This window comes from Bidens hawaiensis, unplaced genomic scaffold (assembly GCF_021521415.1).
Source record: "Bidens hawaiensis isolate Kalapana, Puna unplaced genomic scaffold, B.hawaiensis_p1.1 tig00011610_1, whole genome shotgun sequence".
NCBI lineage: Eukaryota > Viridiplantae > Streptophyta > Magnoliopsida > Asterales > Asteraceae > Bidens > Bidens hawaiensis.
The window spans coordinates 581,331-589,459 of record NW_027491906.1 but is presented as its reverse complement, the minus strand read 5'-3'; positions in this window follow the sequence as shown (position 1 = coordinate 589,459).

The following is an 8,129-nucleotide window of genomic DNA, read 5'->3' as shown; positions in this document are numbered from 1 at the left end:
TGGTTTCCGAACAATTTTCGAGATACTATCAGGCTAAAATTTCAATTTTTCCTCCATCCCCACACTTGAGGTTGACATTGTCCTCAATGTTAAAATTTTAAAACAGTTAACGAACATTTGAGAGATGGGGTTGAAATTGACTGTTTAACAAATTAAACACTCGAGGCAGTAATGTGATGGTTCTGACACTAAAAATATACAATTACACTTCTAACACTCAAACTAAAGTAACAAAATACATTATGAAACTGAAATCACCTAATATGAATGATAATGCAATGCTCAACGTGGCTCGTAAACTCTCGTGGACACTCGTCTCCTCCAAATACCAAAGCAGACTAACCGCATCTGCAAAATCTCGGGACGTGTAGAAGCAAGCTTCTCACAAGTGTAAGACATAGGTCTTTTAAGAGTTAAAAAAATTGATTTTTATTAAGTTTATAAAAACAATTACCGAGCCAATTTAGTTAATTTCATAATAGATTTTGTTAAATAAGTTAAAAACTGTTAAAAGACCTAACTCAATTTCGTAGGAATCACGGTTGCATTTAGCGTATGCAACAAGCCCTTTAAAACCCCCGGTAGCCCAGGTGGACGAGTAAGGTCTCGTGAGGGTTTATAGTCAACTACACCCACAAAGTTCCAAATACAACAAAATATACATGTACCTGGATTAACCACAGCAAAAAGAACACTAAAGCACTCTGGGTAGCTTACCCGAAACTTCGTTTTATAACAAAAAAAACTTTACCCAACACATCAAAATCCCCACTTTTCCTGTGTGGTATCCCCACACTTAGCTTTTGGTATGATGGTACGCTTGAAATACAATTATTAATATATAAAAAATGAAAACTAAAAATATACAAAATATACAATCACCACCCTTTAGAAAATTTTATGCCATTCAAGGTGGGCGGCTGGCCCGCTCCCGTGCAGCCTTCACATTATTTACACGGTCCTCCTCAAGAGGTCGCTTCCAACCTTTTGGCACACCATCATCCGGCCCAAAAAATTCCAACCTCCATTTTGCATCACATTCAAGTGTTTTCTTTTTCTCTTACTTTTTCATCTTCTTTCCCTTTCTTGTTGTTTCCTCATCATCTCTAACTCCATGCAATATCTCATTCCATCCTTTCACCTCCATGCTACCCTTTAGCTCATTCCTTTCAGTCACAAAGCATCTCTCTTGTGTGTGATCCTTGCTCAAGGATTCACACTTGTCAATAAAAGTGTTAGTAGCATTTTCAAACAATGGTAACCGTTTATCACAATCTCCATAATTAATTCCCAATACTTCTTAGCACAATTAATCACCGCGTGTGCTGTGGCAAGGAATGGCCTACCCAGAATGACTGTAGGTTGTATATTATTCACATGTTTAGCATAATTAAGTACAAGAAAGTCAACTGGGTAGCAAAATTCCTCCACCTGAACCATTACATTAGTCACCATGCCCCGAGGGAGTGTATGAGTTTGATCCGCCAACACCACGGTGGTGTTTACCCTTTCTAACAGGCTAAATTCTTACTAATCATATAAACTACTGGGCATGATACTAACACATGCTCCAAGATCCAAAAGTGTTCGATCAGTTTTAAATTCCCCACATGAATTGATAAAAGCGGCACTCCCGGTTCTTGGAGTTTACTTGGGGTGGTATTATTCTCCACCTCCTCATCTCTCATTTTGATCAATTTACCATTTAAACATTTTTCACAAGTGCAATTTTCACAAAAAGACATTTCATTTGTTTTTAGTTCCAATTCATTTTGGAAAATTGTGTTATTTTGACCAACACAATCATTCTCATCACTAAACTCTTCCACCACCCCCTCAACAAACTGTGGTGGTGAATCAACTTCAACACTAGTAATTTCAAAATGAGGCAAAAGACTTACCGCATTGATGTGCACATTGTTTCCCTTTTTTGAACTTGAACTGAAGTGCTGCGGGTTATTGTGGTATCGCTCGGTAACTGACCCACGTTTTTCTAAAATCTTGCCACATCTGCTACGAGTTGACCAATCTGCTTCGACATCGCCTCTGAATACTTATCCCTCAACTCAAACTATTTTTTCTTCTCTTTCTAACTATCTGTCACGATCTTCAATAATGCATCTAACTTCGAGTGCACCGACTCGTTTGAATTACCCTTCTGCTGGTCCTGATTCTGATTACCCGATGAATTGTTACCCCGGTAACCATCTCTGTTATATCCCCGACTGTTATTCTGACTGTTCGAACCCTGCTGATAATCGCCCTAGCGGTAGCTGTTCTGCTGTCGGTTCTGACTGGACCTTGAAAGTTCGGATTCGAATGACCCGAAGCGTTCCCGTATCTGAAATTCGGGTGATTCCTTAGGCCTGAGTGATAGGTGTTTGAATCAAACCTTTGGCCTTTGGAATCCCCGAACGCATAACTAACCTCCTCCTCGTCGAAGTACTCGTCCTCATCAAACCTGGGGCAATTTTCTGTCTTATGCCCCAATTCACCACAATCTGCACAGACCGGGAATTTCACCCCGACTTTACCAACCTCTTTCCTTTTCTCTTTTCAATAACCCGCGAGTTCTCGTTCCAACTTTGTAATTCTGTCTGACTCACTCGAGGCTGATTTAACCGATCGGGTGACCTCGTGTTTTCGTCTTCGATCTGTAGCTGCCTCTGACTTAGAATCTTCACACATAAACTCCAAAAAATCTCAGTCATCTTCCTCGGGTTGATTCAATAACTGACTATTACAAGAGGCTTTCAAATGTTTTCTGTCTTCATATGTCAACTCGTCAACGAAACACTTAACCAATTCCCACAACTCGATCTGATGGTGCGGGCACTTCCTAATAATTTCCTTATAACGAGTAAAGGCCTCATGAAACAACTCACCCGGTAACTGTGAAAAGTGTTGAATCTCCATTCGGGCCTCGATGGTCTTCGACTGTGAATAATACTCATTAAGGAAAACTGTAACATCCGTATTTTGAGAATGATAAATAAAAGAGAAGTTAATTGCGTATTGTGTGTGTGTCATTATTTAATTTCGTTAAGTATAAGGGACTGAGTGTTGGGCCGAGGACTTATGAATGGGTTTGAGAAAATACAGACGGGCCCAAGGCCCATAGGGTGGGGTATTTAAACCCCGACCTTTTCCACAAACCTCATTTTCCCATTCTCTCTCTTCCTTTCCAAACACACACTCAAGAACAGACACACACACTTTCTCTCTCTACTAACCGGATCCAAATCCGAACCAAGGAAGAACGAATCTCGGGTGTAAACACCATTAAACAACAAAGAGCACATCCAGACCCATAGGTGGTTCAGATCCGAACTTGAACCCGCAACCGAAAGGTGAGATTTGGCTAAAAAGGTTAAGTTTTAAGGTTGGATTCGGCATGCAATGTGATATAATGATAGATCAGGCTGTAGGATGTAAGAAAAACATAAACTTGGTGAGTTATAACCTCACGGGGGTGTTATAGGACAAAAATGTGATGTTCGGACCTCATAAAACACGGGTATACAAAGTTAGTACAACCCAAAACCCATAAAAATGGTATAATCGGGTCTAAGGAAGAGTCATGGAGTAATATGGCTTAAAATGGTAAAAATGAAGAAAAGGAGATTCTATTCGCACAAAAAGGAATCGCATCACATGACCCTGCGAAATGAATGGTCCATGCGAATTCTTCATCCGAATTTAGCATGCGAATTCTTCATCCAAATTCTCCATGTGAATTCTTTCATGCGAATGGTTTCAAATTGCTGTAAAGGTGACCCGATTCATTTTTCGACCCCAGCCAAGGGCTCTGCCCCTTGGACCCTGCTAGGGGCTGCCGCCCCTAGACCCCGCTACCAGGGGCGCTGCCCCCGGACCCCTGTCAGTTGAGGGTTTCATTAACTTAGATGTAAGAAGTAATAGTAATGGATAATTGATACTCGTAACTTGTTACACAATTAGCCGAGCTCAGTTAAGTAAGGGACGATAAACTCGGAGAGGAATCGTCTTCAGGTGAGTTCTAGCCCCATCTCTCTTTGAAGTGTTTTCAGAACTGTGTGCATACTTGTAAGACTAGAAGTATGTATGGATATATATATATATATATGACGAAGGTGAATAGCTAATGCAAGAATGAAAGAACGTGGTAAGAATTTGTATGTGTTTAGTTTGATAGCTAAATATGATTGTAAAAGTCAAGTAAGAATATAATGAAAGAGTCAGGGTGGCAGGCCCTCCTAATACCTGGGCAAGAATAGAGTGGCCGACTCTATGATATCGGTGCAAGAAATAGGGTGGCAGACCCTTAGAAAATCTGTGTGACACACCCGGCCCTGAGCGGCGGAAACAGCCGGGCGCGCGCGAGTGGGGATTGATAATTAAGCACGGGCCATTGCAAACATTCAAAGATTTTCATTGCGCATGAAATGTTTAATACAATACATTACATTGTTTAAAAATTACATAAAAACATCCAAGTATAAAACTGTTGAAGATTTCCAAGCCATATCCCCTTGCGCGGCGGGAACAACCACGCGCATCGAAGGGATAGAACTAAAATCTTTCAAAAAGCTAGTTTAGATGTTCAGCGTGAGGTGCTCTAGGTGTGACTCCATGCGCTACCTAGTTCTCTCCTGAAAGACACGTAAAAACATTTGAATCAGTATAAACTGAGTGAGTTCACAAGTTTTAGTAATTTGATAAATCGTATTGCATCATAATCTTGATACAAATCATTCTGAAACACAATTCTGATAGCATCATTAAAACACAAGCTTGGTAAAACATAGTTATATCAACATATTCTGATAAAATCGTTCCGCGGGTTACGCGCGAACGTTTCTGGGAACTGTGCTCGTCTATGCAAAGTGGCGCTGCCACTACGAGCTAAAATAAGTAATACCGTCCCGCGGGTTACGCGCGGACGTTTCAGGAACATGTGCTCGTCCATGCAAAGTGGCGCTGCCACTACGAGCTAAAATAATGATTCCGTCCCGCGGGTTACGCGCGGACGTTGTGCCGGAAAACAAGGCGCTCGTCCATGCAAAGAGGCGCGACCCCTACGAGCGGGCTCAAACCCATAGTACTGCCCCATGACCATACTAGGCACTCGTCCATGCAAAGAGGTGCGACCCCTACGAGTGGGTGGATCAAACCAGCAGTCCCTACCCTTAGAGTTCCAATGGTAAAGTGATCACTTACTCGAGTTCTAGCGCACATACATCGAAAACCTTAGATAACCGTTCGCATTGCTCATCATGAAATATAGTTTAAACACATAATCGCTTGCATAGCTTGTAAGTATACCATGATAAAACATTATTTAAGTACGTGTCCCTCGCCCCGAAAACAGTTTAAAAACAGTGAAAACAGCGAGAATAGGGGCTGTGAGACTCACCTGTGGTTCTTGTTAAGGGATTAATCGAGATTCGGGTTTTCTTGGTGTTGGCCTCGGAATCGAAGGTCTAGAATACGATTAAATAACAAGTATATATATTAAGATCAAGAAATAGGAGAATATAAGGGTTGGATAGTAGGTCTCAAGGTTATATTCTCGGCTTACCTAGTAACAGGATCGGAGCTGGAAACAACGGATGCTTGGGAGAGGATTAGTGCAAGTTTGTAGTTCTTTGAAGTGTGTTTTGGGTGATAATTTAGGTTACAAATTTATAGGCAAACTCAAGGGAACACAATCCCTTGCTTTAGGGGATTGAAATCTTTTCATATCTAGGTGTAATGATGATAAAGTATAGAAATTATTATTGTTTATTGTTTACTTAAAAGTGGAGGAGTGGATAAAAGATCTTGATTTGATTTGGGCAGGACATGCAGGTCTGGGGTTGGTGAGAATAGGGTGGCTGACAGTTGACTTTTCATGTTACAGTGTGCTTTTTCAGGTACTTTTGTCAGTGTACAGTAAAAAGTGGAAAATCTCTGAAACACGCTACTGTTTCCTTTTGGGCGGGAGTAATCTCCTTATGTCTGGAGAATAGACTAAGTGTTCTGTGCGCATCACTTTGTGCGCATAGCTTTCTGCGTGAAGGACATTTCTTTGCTGCGGGTAGGTGCGTAACCTTCTCGCAGTTAGGGACATTGAGTTTCATTTGTAGATTCTCCAGGGGGTCTTGGTATTTCAACATAGTGATCAGTCATGTTGAAGTCAATTCCATCTTGGAGCTTCAGACAAACTAGCTCTCAATGTTCCCGCCATGCGGGGAGGTTAGTTCCCTTCCGCACGCGCATAAACGATTTAGGATGCACCCGCCCTAGCATTATGCGGGATGGTCAACCCATAGACAACATAACGTTAAGTTACATGAAAACATAAAGCCAAAACATTCACGCATGGCGCATATAACATACGCTCACGCTGGTTCTTAACATGGTGCGCTCGCGCAGGTTGCACATAACAAATGCACGCGCTGACTAACATGGCGCGCTCGCGCAGGGCGCACATAACATGCACGCGCTTAATATTTACAATCACCTAATTATTAGGTGATTACTTAGTTTAAGGGATTGGGAATTTACCGGGTGTCACATTCTCCCCTCGTTAAACGAATTTCGTCCCGAAATTTAGGAGACGTTGCTGGCAGAAGCCATGCTCTGAAAGAGGTGTGGGTATTTCATGCGCATCTGGTCTTCTCTTTCCCAAGTGAACTCAGGCCCACGCCTCGAGTTCCATTGAACCTTTACTAACTTGATTTTGCTCCTGCGTAACTTTTGTTCTTTCCAATCGGTTACTGCTATAGGTTCTTCTACGAAGTGCAGCTGTTTGTCGATGTGAATCTCTTCCAACGGCAAAATCAACGTTTCGTCAGATAAACACTTTTTGAGGTTGGACACATGAAACGTATCATGAACTCCACTGAGTTCGGCGGGTAAACGGAGTTTATAAGCAACCGGACCGATCCTTTCCAGGATCTCGAATGGTCCAATGAAGCGCGGATTCAACTTTCCTCGCTTGCCGAAACGGGGGACTCCTTTCCATGGAGAGACTTTCAAAAGTACTTTATCCCCTACTTGAAATTCCAATGGTTTCCTTCGCACATCTGCGTAGCTCTTCTGTCTGTCGCGCGCTGTCTTAAGGCGATCCCTTATCTGAAAAATCTTGTCTGTTTTTTCTTGGATCAATTCTGGACCAGTCATTTGCTTGTCACCCACTTCAGCCCAGCACAGTGGGGATCTACACTTGCGCCCATACAAAGCTTCGAACGGCGCAGCCTTAATGCTTGTGTGATAGCTATTGTTGTAAGAAAATTCAACCAATGGGAGATGAGTATCCCAGCTGCCTTCGAAATCGATTGCGCACGCGCGTAGCATATCTTCCAATGTCTGGATTGTTCGCTCGCTTTGCCCATCCGTTTGAGGATGATAAGCTGTACTCATATCAAGGCGAGTACCTAGAGCTCCTTGTAACGATCTCCAAAATCTTGAGGTGAACCGACTATCTCTATCAGAAATGATGGACACTGGGACTCCATGTTTTGAAACTACTTCTCGAATATACAATCGGGCTAACTTTTCCATCTTATCGGTTTCCTTGATCGGCAGGAAGTGCGCTGACTTAGTTAGCCGATCCACAATAACCCATATTGTGTCATAACCCCCAGGTGTCCTTGGCAGTTTGGTGATGAAGTCCATAGAGATTTGTTCCCACTTCCACATGGGAATTTCTGGCTGTTGAAGCAACCCTGATGGTTTCTGGTATTCAGCCTTTACCTTCGAACACGTCAGGCACTTACTGACATACGTCGCGATGGCGCCTTTAAGATTGGGCCACCAATACAGCGTTTTAACATCTTGGTACATCTTGTCTGCGCCAGGATGTACGGAATACCGCGTCTTGTGAGCTTCGTTCAATACCTGCTCGCGCAATCCTCCCTTGAGAGGGACCCATATGCGGTTAGCGAAATATAGATTGCCGTTCTCTTTCAGTTCCAAATTCTTAACCATACCCCCAAGGCATTCGTTTTTAACAAACTCTGGTTTCAAGGCTTCTTGCTGAGCGTCTCGGATGCGGGTAGAGAGATCTGCGTGAATGGTCAACCTTAGAGCCTTGACTCGTAGCGTTTTTATTCGCTCCTTCCTACTTAGCGCGTCTGCTACCACATTCGCCTTTCCAGGGTGGT